This window comes from Chenopodium album, chromosome 14, assembly GCF_948465745.1.
Source record: "Chenopodium album chromosome 14, dcCheAlbu1.1, whole genome shotgun sequence".
Classification (NCBI taxonomy): Eukaryota; Viridiplantae; Streptophyta; class Magnoliopsida; order Caryophyllales; family Amaranthaceae; genus Chenopodium; species Chenopodium album.
In genome coordinates, this window is record NC_137847.1 from 26,929,412 (window position 1) to 26,943,152 (window position 13,741).

At 37.6% G+C, this 13,741-nt stretch overlaps 1 pseudogene; it reads left to right on the forward strand.

Annotated features, from left to right (window-relative positions):
• Positions 1-3,003: 3,003 nt before the first annotated feature.
• On the forward strand, positions 3,004-3,102 carry LOC145580434 (small nucleolar RNA R71; annotated as a pseudogene).
• The last annotated feature ends 10,639 nt before the right edge of the window (positions 3,103-13,741 follow it).

A 13,741-nucleotide genomic window follows, 5' to 3' on the forward strand; every position in this document is an offset into this window, starting at 1 on the left:
ACTCCTCGAAAGAAACACCCCCCACCGAAAAATCATCCATAAAGACCTCCATTTCCTCCTCCAGCATATCTCCGAAGATACTCATCATGCACCTTTGGAAAGTAGCGGGTGCATTGCATAACCCAAAGGGCATTCTCCGGTAGGCAAAGGTCCCATAAGGACAAGTGAATGTGGTCTTTTCTTGATCATTAGGGTGGATGGGGATTTGGAAGAATCCGGAATACCCATCGAGGAAACAATAAAACTTGTGCCTTGTTAGTCTCTCAAGCATTTGGTCAATAAATGGAAGAGGAAAGTGATCCTTCTTGGTAGATGTGTTTAGACGTCTATAGTCTATAGTCTATACACATCCGCTAACCGGTGACCGTCCTAGTTGGAATGAGCTCACCCTTCTCATTCTCAACCACGGTCATGCCCCCCTTCTTTGGAACGACATGGACGGGGGAGACCCACCTAGAGCTAGAGATGGGGAATATGATTCCCGCATCCAATAGCTTGGTGATCTCCTTCTTAACTACCTCTCCCATTTGGGGATGTAGTTTCCTTTGTCGTTCAATAGAGGGAAGGGCGCCTTCCTCAAGCGTTATGTGGTGTTGGCACAAGGCGGGGCTTATACCTTTAAGGTCATCAATTGTGTACCCCAAAGCACCTTGGTGTTTTCTCAAAACACCACATAACGCTTGAGCTTGGCTCTCGCTCAAGGATGCACTAACTATCACGGGGTAAGTGGAATGAGGGCCCAAGAATTCATACCTAAGGTGTGATGGTAGAGGTTTGAGCTCCACCATAGGCACACCATTACCTTCTTGTGATGTGGCCACTTGCAAAGCTTCATTGCTTTAGATTTTCAAACATGTTTGCTCATCCACGTCCTCCACACTTCCATCAAGTAACTCCTCATAGAAAGGCATCTCCTTGCATGAAGCACCTACCTTGTCTTTGTTCAACAAAACATTCTCAAGAGCATCGTAAGAAGTGAGCAAGCGCTCATGCATGGAAGACACAACAATATCAAGTGAATCAATCATCATACAATTTTCCAAAGAAGAACATGGATACTTCATGCTCTCATTCAAATCAAATTCTATAACCTCTTCTCCTACCTTAAGGGAGATCTTAGCACTCCTCACATCAATCATGGCTCCCGAGGTAGCAAGAAAGGGTCTACCTAAAATGATCGGAATGGTGGCATCCTCATCCATTTCAAGAACAACAAAATCCACGGGAAACACAAACTTCCCCACCCTCAAAGGGACATCCTCTACCTTACCTTTTGGAAATTTGATAGACCTATCCGCTAATTGCAAGGTAATGTTAGAAGGTAAGAGTTCCCCTAGCTCAAGTCTTTGATAAACCGAATATGGCATTAGGCTCACACTAGCTCCCAAGTCACATAAGGCATTATCAATTTGCATCTTGTTAATGGCACAAGGGATGGAGAAGTTTTCGGGGTCCTTCAACTTGGGTGGCATTTTGTTCATGATGATAGCACTACAATTTTCGGTCAAATTGATGGTCTCCACAACCTCACAAGTTCTTCTCCCACTCAAAATGTCTTTGAGGAATTTGGCATAGTTTGGCATTTGGTTGATCACATCGGTAAAAGGTAGAGAAAGGTGGAGTTGTTTTAGCATCTCAATGAATCTCCCAAATTGTTCATCCAATTTGTGTCTCATGAATTTTTGTGGGTAGGGGAGCTTGGGTCTCACAATCTCTTTCTCTACTCTCACCTCTCTAGGTGTCTCAACCACTACCTCATCCAATGATGCCCTATTCCCCTCATCCTCAACCAAAACCTCCCTAGGAATCTCCTTATCTACACCTTTCCTAGGCAATCTCTCCTCAAGAACCTTTCCACTCCTTGTAACAGTAGCATTCACGGGTTTCTTGGGATCAAGACCTTGGGAAGGTAAAGAAGAAGGGCTTGCATGATCTTTCAAGGCATTAGCAAGTTGAGAGATTTGGTTTTCAAGCATTTTATTGTGGGTCATCATTTCATTGAATTTTTTATCACTCACGGCCATGTATGTGTTCAACAACTTGGTTTGATTCTCAATTATCTCCTCCAAATTAGTCCTAGGTGAAGAAGGTTGAGAATAGGAACTTTCACCTTGAGTCTTTGGAACAAACCCGGGTGGGGGACCTCTTTGAGAATTATTTTGAAAATTACCCCGTCCTTGATTGTTCCAATTACTCCTATTTTGACTTTGGCCATAGCCTTGATTATGGTTTCCACCACCTTGATTATGATTACCACTACCTTGGTTATGATTTCCATAACCTTGGTTTTGGTTACCATAACTTTGGCCTTGATTACCATAATTTTGGCTTTGATTTTGGCCACTATGACCTTGATTATTATAGCTACCACGAGAACCTTGGTTCCCTTGGTTTCTATAACCACCACCTTGGTTATAGTTGTCAAAATTGCCTTGGCCTTGGTAGTTCCTATTCCATTGACCTCTTTGATTATCAAACCGTTGACCATTATTATTCGACACATAATTCACATGTTCACTCTCATGGTTATCAAACTCATCAACACATTCATTAGGACAAGTACTAGAGTTATGATCATACGATCCACATGCATCACAAAACAAGAAACCCATAGGCATATTATGTGAAGAGGGAGGGGGTTAAGAGTTAGAAAGAGTACCTCTCCCCTTAAATTGGGAGGGAAGATTCGAGGCTTGAGAAGGGGAAGAAGTGCTCTCCAACTTAGCTTTGATTGCGGTGACCTCCTTTCCTAAGTTTGTCATTTGGGAGGAAAGGTTGTTGATTGCATTTAGATGGTCCACCGAGTATAATGAAGATTGCTTGCTTGAAGCGTCCCTCTCCCCATCTTGCCAATCCCTATAGTATGTCACCACGTCCTCAATGATGTCCACAACTTCTTCTTCGGTTTTGTTCATGATAGGGCCCCCGGCCCCTCCATCAAGGCATGACTTGCCTTGGGGACTTAAACCGCCATAGAAGATTTGGATCACTTGGTATGTGGGGATTCCGTGGTGAGGGCACTCCCTTTGATACTCTTTGAATCTCTCCCATGCTTCGTAAAGGCTTTCACTTGGCCTTTGCTTGAACCCTTGAATCAAGGCTCTTGCCTCCGTCGTCTTCTTTTGGGGGTAGAAGCGGGACAAGAAAGCCTTTGTGACATCGTCCCAAGTTCTCAAGGAGTTGGGCTTCACCTCTTTGTCTAGCCACTCCAAAGATCTTCGTATTAGAGAGAAAGGGAACAACTTGAGGCGGATGAATTCTTGAGAAACCCCATTGACTTTGATGGTGTTGCAATATTTTTCAAACTCCTTTAGATGGTTCAATGGGCTCTCATTCTTGGCCCCACTATATTGCCTTCTCCCAATCAAGGTGATCATTGCCGGTCGGATTTCGAAGTCATTTGCCGGTGTAGTAGGTGGAGCTATTCCGCTCTCAAACCTATATGCCCCGGGCACTCCAAGCTCCTTCAAGGCCACTCTAGGATTTTCACCCATGCCTTGCTCTTCTTGAATTTCTTCTTCACTTGAAGAACTATAACCCAAGGATCTATTAGCCACTCTCCTTCTTGAAAGAGTTCTCTCAATTTTCGGATCAAGGGGAACAAAGGAACGATCACGGGTTCTATGCATGCAAAACTCAAAGAAAAATATTAGTAGCACGGCTACATGTGTAGCCTAAAGAAACAAAATCTTTTTGTATTTTTTTTTGTAAAATGAAGTAGACTCAACAACAGAAGCTAAGCACCAATAGCACTCCCCGGCAACGGCGCCATTTTGACAAGAGGAAAATGCATGTCGTTATCTACCCTTTCCCCGAGCCAAACTAAATTTGTAAACACCTAACCAACCTTATATGAATATAGGGCAAGTTAAGGGTCGATCCCAAGGGAATGCAATGATGAAAACTAAAGTCTAAGTCAAGCTACCTCGAAGTCGAAAATGAGATTATGGTTGCTACTAAAGTGAACTAGATCAAATTCAACAAGTAATCAAGGGTCTAAACACTAGGGATATGGGTTCCACATGCAAGATCAATGATAATGCTAGATTAAAGCTCAATCAATTAATTCAAGTATTGCAATGGACAAACAATAGTAGCAATCAAGAGAGTTCAAATGCTATCTCCTATAGGCCAATCTAGTGGTCACTATGAAAGGCAAACCAAGAAGAATCACAAGCAAACTCAATCAATTAGAGCAACCTTCAAATCAATTGGTCATGTCATTAAGAGTTGCAATGCAATCTAGATTAATCTTATAGGGTGATCAATCCTAATCTAATCAATCTCATGCAAAACTATGTCAACCAATTTAATTGCAACAAATCAACCAATCAAAGAGCATCAACTAGCATTTCCATTAATCAAACATGCTTCCCCCTTTCCCTAGCAACTAATCTACTCACTAATCATGGTGAGATTCAAAACCAAATAACTAGAAATTGCATTGATCATCATTCTATATCAAAATCTAATAGAAATCAAAGTATTCAATATTATCAAACTCAAATCCAAGAAAAACAAGCATCAAGCAAAAAAAAATCAAAAAGCAAGTAAGTAAGAGATGAAAGAAGGAAAAGATTCTCACTAATATTGATGATTGAAAATGAAGAAATCCAAACTTGATTGATCAAATGTTGAGTTACAAATCCAAAACCAAGAACTTCTCTCTAACTTCTCTCTCTAAAACTAAGCTAATGAAATATTATCAAAAAGTTGGATTCAAAAAGGAAATACAATTCTATTTATAAGCTAAGAAGAAAACGGCAGCTCCCGCGCCCTCTCCCGATAGACCCGCGCCCGCGGAAAAATGGGTACGGAACCCTCCGCGGGCTGTCTGGGCAGCACCCGCGCCCGCGGCATCAGGGGCCCGCGCCCACTGGGAAATGACCCGCGCCCACGGCAAGATCCCCTGCTCCCAAAGGCTGATCAGGGGGCCGCGGTCTCTCTGAGGGGAGAGACCTCTCCATTTTACCCGCGCCCGCGGGAAGCCCTCGGGGAAACCGCGGGGAGTTCCTGCCTTATTTTGACACTTTTACTCGTCTTGGGCCCGCGCCCGCGGCAAGATGGCCCGCGCCCGCGGCCTGTTGGAAATACCTTGGAGACCTCTCCGAGGCCTCTCCAAGGCCTCTCTAAGCCCTCTCTAGTCAAATGCTTCTTCCTTGCTTGATCATTGAGGTCCCGAATTGCATCCTTTGCCAAGGCGATCCTCACAATACCTACACAAGTAAACAAAGGAAAGAAATAAAAGGAAAAAAGAGAAAAATAAAGGAAAACACGATAAAAACACGAGAAACATAAATAAAAGAGAAACTAAAGGAAAAAGGACCAAAATTAAGAGAAGAAAGCATGAGAAGGGGAAAGAAATTACCTAAAAGATTACCCTATGAGTGTCATAAATGACACTCATCACAAGGCAACTAGTATTCCCAAACCCTAATCCCTCTCTCTCTCCTCACGGCCCTCCCCTCTCTCTTTCCAATCCTTCGGCCGGCCACCTCCCTTGGTGGCACGTGGCGTTCTTAGTGGTAAATCGTGGTTAGTTCGTGTCTCCTCTCTTCGTAGAAGGTTAGTTGAAGCATTCAATCACAACTAACTAGCATTAGTGGAGGTATAATCTATGGTTGTGGACCAAGTAGAGGAACACACTTGGGGTTCTTATTATCCTATTGTTTTTACTCGATCACACGTGGATTCCAGCTTTAAAGGTACAATTATGTATTCTTTATATGTTATGCAATGATATCGGTTATTAAGTTCTTATGAATATGATTCATGCAATTCCGCTTAGAGTATCTAAAGTTCTACATCTTTTTCTTGTTAGTTGTTGTTGAGGCTGGTTCTGGATAAAGGATTTATGTCTTCGTCATGTGCAATTACTAGATATATAAATGGATCAAATTATGGAGATAATGATGGGATGAAGAACGGTAGGTCGTTGGGCTACCACCCCACCCAATCAAACAATATTTATAACTCAACAAACCCCTATGGAAGTGTAGTGGTAAGTCGAGGTCGAACCCAAAGGAATGGAGGTTGAATGTATATTGCCTAGTGTCAAGCTACTCCGAAGTCAAGTGAGGGGTTTATGGTAGGAACTAAGACTAAGCTAAGCAATGCAATAAACTTATACTAAATCAAATGTAAAGACACTAGGGGAATGGATCCACATGCATCAACAATGAAGTTCAATCAACTTGGGGAATCAACCAATCAAGTCAAGCAATGTGAGGGAAAACCGAAATTGCAACCAAAAGAGCACATCATGCTATTCTCCTAGAGGTCTAATTAGCGCCAACTACATCAAACACTAGCTAGGAAACATCACAAGAAATCTCAATCGAGTAAATGTAAGCCACAAATCAATGGTCCGTATCAATGTGAACTCACAATGCAATCTAGTGTGAATAACAAGGGTGATCAAGCCTAATCAAGCACACACATGCACAAAATCAATCAACCAATTTAATCACATTATCAACTCAATCAATTTCCCCAAATTAATCTCAATTCATCATCAATACATGCTTCACCACTACCCTAGCAATAAAACTACTCACAATCCATGAAAAACATCAAAATCAAAGCTAAACTAATCATCATACCCAAATTCATCAATTGAAACCAACAAATTCAATCCAAATCAATCAAACTATTAATCAACCAAATCAAACAACAATACTAATGGAATCAAACATTAAATTGCATTAAAAAGTAAAGAATCCTTACAAACTTGATAGAAATCAAATCAAATGTAGCAATCTTCAATCATCAATCATCAAACCCACATTTTCTCTCTCTAAAATCTAATCTAATCTAATTCTCTAATTGTCTAATTGTTTCTCTCTCTACCCAAAGATGGGTATTTATAAATACAAGGATTAAAAGAAAATAAAAGAGAAAATAAAATGAAATAAAAGAGAAAAGGAAATAAAAAAAAAGGAAAGGAAAAGAAAAGAAATAAAAATAAAAATAAGAAAAGAAAAGGAAGGGAAAAAGAAAAATAGAAAATAAAAGGGAAATTAAGAAATGAAAATTCCCTTCAAGCAGGGCTCGAAACTGAGCTTCAAGGATGGGAATTAATCCCATGTTTCGCACCCAAATCGAACCCAGCTGAACGCTTCATCATCAATCAATGCTTCAACTCGAACCCAGCTATGTGCGGCCGCATTCTTTGAATGTGCGCCCGCACCTGCTGAGGTACAAATGAAGTCAGAGCAGCGGTGGTGCTGCCGGAGGTGATAGGTGGTGCAATTGTAGCGGAAGCTTGCTGGAGCTGCGCCGCTGCTTGGAGTTGCTTCAATTGTTGTTGTTGTGTGAGGTAGAAGGTGGAATTGGTGGCTGTTGATTGATGCGAGAGCCGCGGTGATGCATGGGTGGCTGAGTTGATTTGGGGGTTCGATTGGTGGCGTTGCGGTGGCTAGGAAAACAGGGGAAATGGTGGTGCAATCGGTGAGTGTTGCGGGAGCAGGGGAAATGGCGAAGGTTGCTGCTGGTGGCTGACTGGTGTTGTTGGTGTTTGTTGGAAGAGGTGGCGCAAATGGAGGAAATTGGTGGCTGAAATAGGGGCTGCGGTGACGGTGGCTGCGTGTGTGGAGCAGGGGCAGCAGGGTTGATTTGTGTGGTGGAGTGTGCGTTGAGGGGTGAGTGTTGGTGGAGCTGATGTTGTTGCGTGGAGACAGCAGCTATGAGGAGAGTAATTGTTGTTGATGTGAGAAGTTGTAGCTGGAATGAGGAGCATGGGAAATAAGGAAAAGTTTCTGCCTACTGTAATCACCATCACCATTATCACCATGATGGTGATGAAGGCTCAACCATGCAGTAGCTAGCACCAAATGGGACTTGGAACAAACACCTACAAAACACACATAAAACCGAGAAATAAAATAAAGTGAAATAAAACTAAAACCAATAAATAAAAGTAAAAGAAATAAAATGAAAATGAAAATAATAAAGGAAGGAAAATATAATAAAATGAAAATAAAATAAAGTAAAGAAAATGAAATGAAAATAAAATCAAATAAACTAAAGTAAAGTAAAATAAAACTAAATCTATAAAACCTAGAATAAAGAGAAAACAACTAAAATAACGAAAATAAAAGAAATAAAAGAGGAAATACTAGCAAACCATAGAAATGCTCAAAAGCCGTAAAATAAGAGAAGAAAGGTAGAATAGAGAGAGAAAGCATAAAACCGAACATTTATTGAGCAAGAAAGCTATGAAAAGAGGATAAAAAGGACCTAAATGCTCATCAAATGTGTGCCATTTATGACACACATCAGATAATTAAGTTCGTACATTTGGGTTGTCATTATATCATAGCTAAGGGGGTATTAACGATCTTTGGGCAAGTAAAATAGGTCAAAGCCTAATTGGACGGACCCTATAAGGTAACACAAAGGGCCTAGATCGAGCACGAGAGGACGAGGCCCATGCTGGGCCTCATCCCCTAGTATGGTCGGCCATATGGAGGAACAAGGAAGGTTTTGGGCCTCGTGACTTAGTCTAATTATAATAGGATTATAAAAAGACTAAGTGCCTAGGGTTTTAATTAATGCAATTCAGTGATCAGTTTGATAAAACCCTAATTAACAAACACGAGCCCTACCCCTCTCAAACTCTCTCTCTCTCGTCTCTCTCCTCCCCTAGGCGCCGGTGGTGTGTTGGTGGTGGTGGTGGTTCGTGCGGTGGCCGATTGTCCATTAAAGGTGGTGATCGTGGTTCTAATATTAGTGGACATCTTGTTCGAATCTCGTGGACTAAGTAGAGGAGCAACACTTGGGGCCGACTTGCTTCATGGAGATCACGCTTCAAAGGTATGATTATGTGTCTTGTGTGTTATGCATGTGATCTTGGGATTAGGTACTTTATTTATATGATTCATGTTTTTCCGCATTATAGTACCTATATACTCCTATAGTGGTATCAGTTTGCCTCTTGGATGAACACGTTTGATGATAATAATAAGATTATGTTTAATGTGATTAAACTTTTGGAATTGATTAAATGCGATTTAATTATGCTCAAAATAGTCATGAAGAAGACCGATTTTTACCCTATATTAATTCGAAATTTCGAACCCTAAACCCTAATATTTTTGAATTTTTCGACAACCCTAGCCTAAAATATGATTTTTTTTATTTTTTTTATTTTTTTTTTTGCTTGAGTTTATGATTTAATTGCATTTGATTCATAATTTTAATTGGATTGATTTATGCATAAAAATGTTTTATGTATGATTATCGATTTAATTTTAAGAGTTACCCTAATTTTAATATTGAATGGTGATGTAATTTTAAAATTTGGAATGATTTAATTTAATTTTATTAAAAGTTGTTTTAATTAAATTAAAAAAATAAATATTTAAAGTAGCTGGCTAGTAATTAGGATAGAATCTCCTAAAGTTGTTAGGATAATCATGGAAGATTAAATATGATTTATCTTTCTAGATTAAAATAAGATTTGATTCTATCTCATCCCTAAATTAAAATATATGATATTTTATAAAGTCATGAATAATATACGATATTATCTAATTATGATTTAAAATATGAGATTTTTTAGAAAATACGTTGCCTTAGTTATGAACATTCGATGTTGTAGTTTAGACAAGCATGTTAAGTGATTTATTATATGGACCTTTTATATAATATATGATATTATGTTGCTATATATAGACTAGTATGGCCCATAGATTCTAAATACGATCTACGCATCGTGATGTTTTTTTGTAATCTAAATACGGTTTGCGAACCGTTATGTATTTTTGTAACGTTTATTTAAAGTAAATAGATTAGTATTTAAATAGCTTAGTTCAAAGAAGCCCATGAAGTGAAGGCCCAAAAGAGCAAGGTGGATGGAGATCCATGATGGTTCAAGTGGAAGCATTTTCATTTCTAGTTTTCTTAGGACTAAGTGGCCATACTATGTCATGTTTTATTGCAATTAATAGATTATGCATGTTAGATTTTATTTATGTTGATTGATGATGCGCTAAAGTTCACTAAATAATCATAACATATTAAATTAGGTACCAGTAAAATTTAGATTGCTTTTCCAATTAAAAACCCAACAAACCTTCGATGATTAATGATAGCTCATGCCAAAGCTGGGTGTCATTTTATCTCTTAGGATACTTGGGGTAAATAAAGTTTTACAATTTTAATTGGTTATGCTCAACAAGGTTACCTAAGCGTTTAGAACCATGAAGCAAAGGGTAATAATTAAACATGTGATGGTTAATTATTCAACCAAGAGTTACAAGAGTTGTAATCAGTAAAGAGTTTACTCACCTTGAAAATGTAATGGTGTATGGTAGGGCTAAAGTCCAGTCAATTATTACACGAATAAAATTCAATTGGGATCACTTAATATTGATTAAAGTGCTTTTAAAGTTAGCAATTTAATTTGCTTATGGTACTTTAATTTTAATTAAACATAATTACTAAACTTTGCCTTATTTTGACATAAATGGGTAGCCGTAACAAAGATGACGGTAATTCTTTACCACCAACAATGAAAACAAGGCTTAATTTTCTCAACTTCAACAATTGGGAAAGAGAACTTAGAAGTGTTCTAAGGAACGAAAAGCTCGAATTTTGTTTAGACTTACCAATCGATGGCAGATTTAGTCCATGCATGAATCCTGAGAAGCATTTGAGAAATGTTTCAGAATCTAACAAAGTCACATATGTCATGTTTTCTTCTATTCCAAAGAATTGGGCTAGAAGATTCATGGACTATGAACCTTATCTTTTATTCAAATGCTTACGTGATGTTTCCAAGATTACTGAATTCCCATGTTGATGGTGAATTACATGGAATGTCGAGGAAATCATTAACATGGTTCCCAAGAATGACGACTCCTGGACTGGAAATATTAGCACTACTACAAAAAGGGGAATACACATCGCCTAAAACAAGCAATATAGATCGCCTCCAAGGCACTCTTCTGGTGGGGTACTTTATAAAGTCTTACGAGCGCCTCTTGGAGGCGTTCTATATCTCACACAATACGAAAACGCCTATTTAAGATATGCGCTTCGTATTTTAGGTAAAAATAAATAAAAAAACAATGGAAAGAAAGTTATCATCTTCAGATAGGTGCTTTATAGATAGGCTTTTCCTTTTATTTTTTTCAAAAGAAAAATCATTATTTTTATTATCAATAAAATAATATTTTATTGATAATAATACTAATGATTAATACGTCATCAATACCATTACAATAAAATTTTATTTATCTAAAAAAATTAAAATACATGTATTTCAATTACAGTAACTAAATTCGTTGAAAAAATACGGAGTACATTACAAGTTCTCCAATACAAGTAATTAATTTCGTATACTCCTAACAACAATTGCAAGTTTAAAGAAGAAATCAATGCAGCTATTGTCGACACTTGCGTTGGTTCAACAGATTTTAACTCCAATATCTATTAAACATGTAAAAGACAAACTTTCATATTAAAAACAAATCATAGAATAATTTAAATCTAAATAATACTTCGATGCAACATGCATACTATATTCATTCATAAGCAAAAGAATAGATCTGTATCAAGAAGTAAAAGTTTAAAACCACTTCAAAAAAAAATAAAAAATAAAAAATAAAAAAAAACAAGCTAAGTCTTCTACATATATCAAATGTCAAAACCCACAAAATTGAACAAACATCTCACTTATCTAATTTTAAAATTTTAAAATAAAAATCAGATATTTTAGATCTTATAAAATTGAAATTTAAAACCAAATCTAAAGTAAAAAATCATAAATTTGAGATCTAAAAATAATAATTAAGTATTAAAACAAAATTTTAAAATTAAAATAATAAATTTAAATTAGAATATAATCAAAAACTTGAATCGAAATTCTAAAAAGAAATCATCATATGAACACCAACTAAAACACGAATTGATGAATGACAACTGCTAGCTTGAGAGGAAAGAGAAAGAACACCACCGTTTACGGCCAGCAACCAGATCGGCAACACCAAACATCAATTAACCCGCAACAAGGGCGTCATACAAACAACCCAGAATTATTACGAACGGTTTTTTGCGACTAAACAACCCAAAAATCATCAAGGTCGGACTTTCGCGAACTAAACCACCAAAAAATCATCACGATCGGACTTTCGTGAACCAAACCGCCATGATCGGACCTTTGCGCACCGCACCGCATCGGAGTTAGAGTTTGAAAGCAGGGGAGTGATGGTGGTATAATGGGTTGTTGTTGTGTGTGTGTGCGTAGTGGGGAGAGAAGTGATTGGTAATTGAGGGATGAAGTTAGAGGAGAGAGGGTCAGAGGGGTTAGGGTAAGTGGAGGGAATGAGGTGAGACATGAGGAGTGACGGCTTAAGAGGGAATAAAGTAGGGTTAGAAATATTAGAATTGAGTACCCAGTTTTTTTTATTTCTTTTTTCCTTTTTTTTAAAAAATAAATTATACTTGTAGAACGGTTGTCTATTAGGGGCGATCTATATCGAATAGTGTTATATTTGGATATATCAAATAAAGCCGTTAACTTAGATAGGCGCTCTACAATTTTAACCTAAAAAACGCTTATCTTACATAGGCGCTCTGTATAATGCTAGAGATCGCCTATGATACTTAACAGTTTTGTATTGCGTGTTGCTTATACCACATTTTGTGGTAGTGTAGGTTTGAAACCTATAAGATTACTAGTGAAATAATTAATAGAAAACTCATGCTAGGACAATCAATACAAATTCATGTGGACATGATGGTTCAACTATTCAACCACATGAGTATGTGAGGGAGACCATTAAAAAATAATGAGGTTCATGAAATAATTCTGCATTCTCTACATGATGGTTTTGACCACAAGAAACTTTCTCTAGATGATGAGGACTCTGCGGTTAAGCTAGTTGATTTACTTAAGAATCATGTAGAGAATACCTGAAAGGAGAATAAGCCATTGCTTGAACAAGGATGTCCTCACTACGATGAAGTGACAGGTAAAAGTTCCTAATATTCTTGTTATAAACATTTTAAATTTTACTTAGGTATGTGATACCAAGTTGCAGTGCTTAACATTATTAATGTTGTGCGAAAGCTAAAAAGAAGTGAGGCTAGCAAGGAAATGGAGCTTAAGGGTGCACTAGAAGTGTTCGAGTGGCCAGAAAAAGCTTCATAGTTTTAATTTCTGATTAGTTTATGATGATTTAGACTTATTTCCGATTTGATGAGACAATATTTTGGTTTTCTTGTTTGAATACTGATTTGGTTTTACTTGGCTTGGACAAGTGTTGATCCATGACCAAGGTAATAAATTGTTTTCATTTATGCTAGACATGAGTTAATTTTGTTTTATTACATTGATATAAGTAGATCACAAAAGAAAAATTAGATGATTTAAGATAAACTTACTTATAATAAAGTAAGGATAGGTCACATAAACCATTTGCACATCCAAAATTACAATCAGATGGACTCTTATCCTAATTGGATTATGAATCACTTGAGAATTAAAAGTTATGTTTGATAAGGTAAGATGACCAAGTCGCCTTTTAGTTGAAAGAGTGAAGGAGCTAATGACCTTTTACAACTCATACATATGATGTGTGTGGACCAATAAGTTCAAGAATTAGCAAGAGATTTAACTATTTTATTGCTTTTACTAACGATTTAAGTAAATATATCGATAATTACTTAATGAAGTAAAACTTGGAATCATTGAAATGTTCAAGAATTCAAGAATGAAATGTAAAATCAGTTTGAG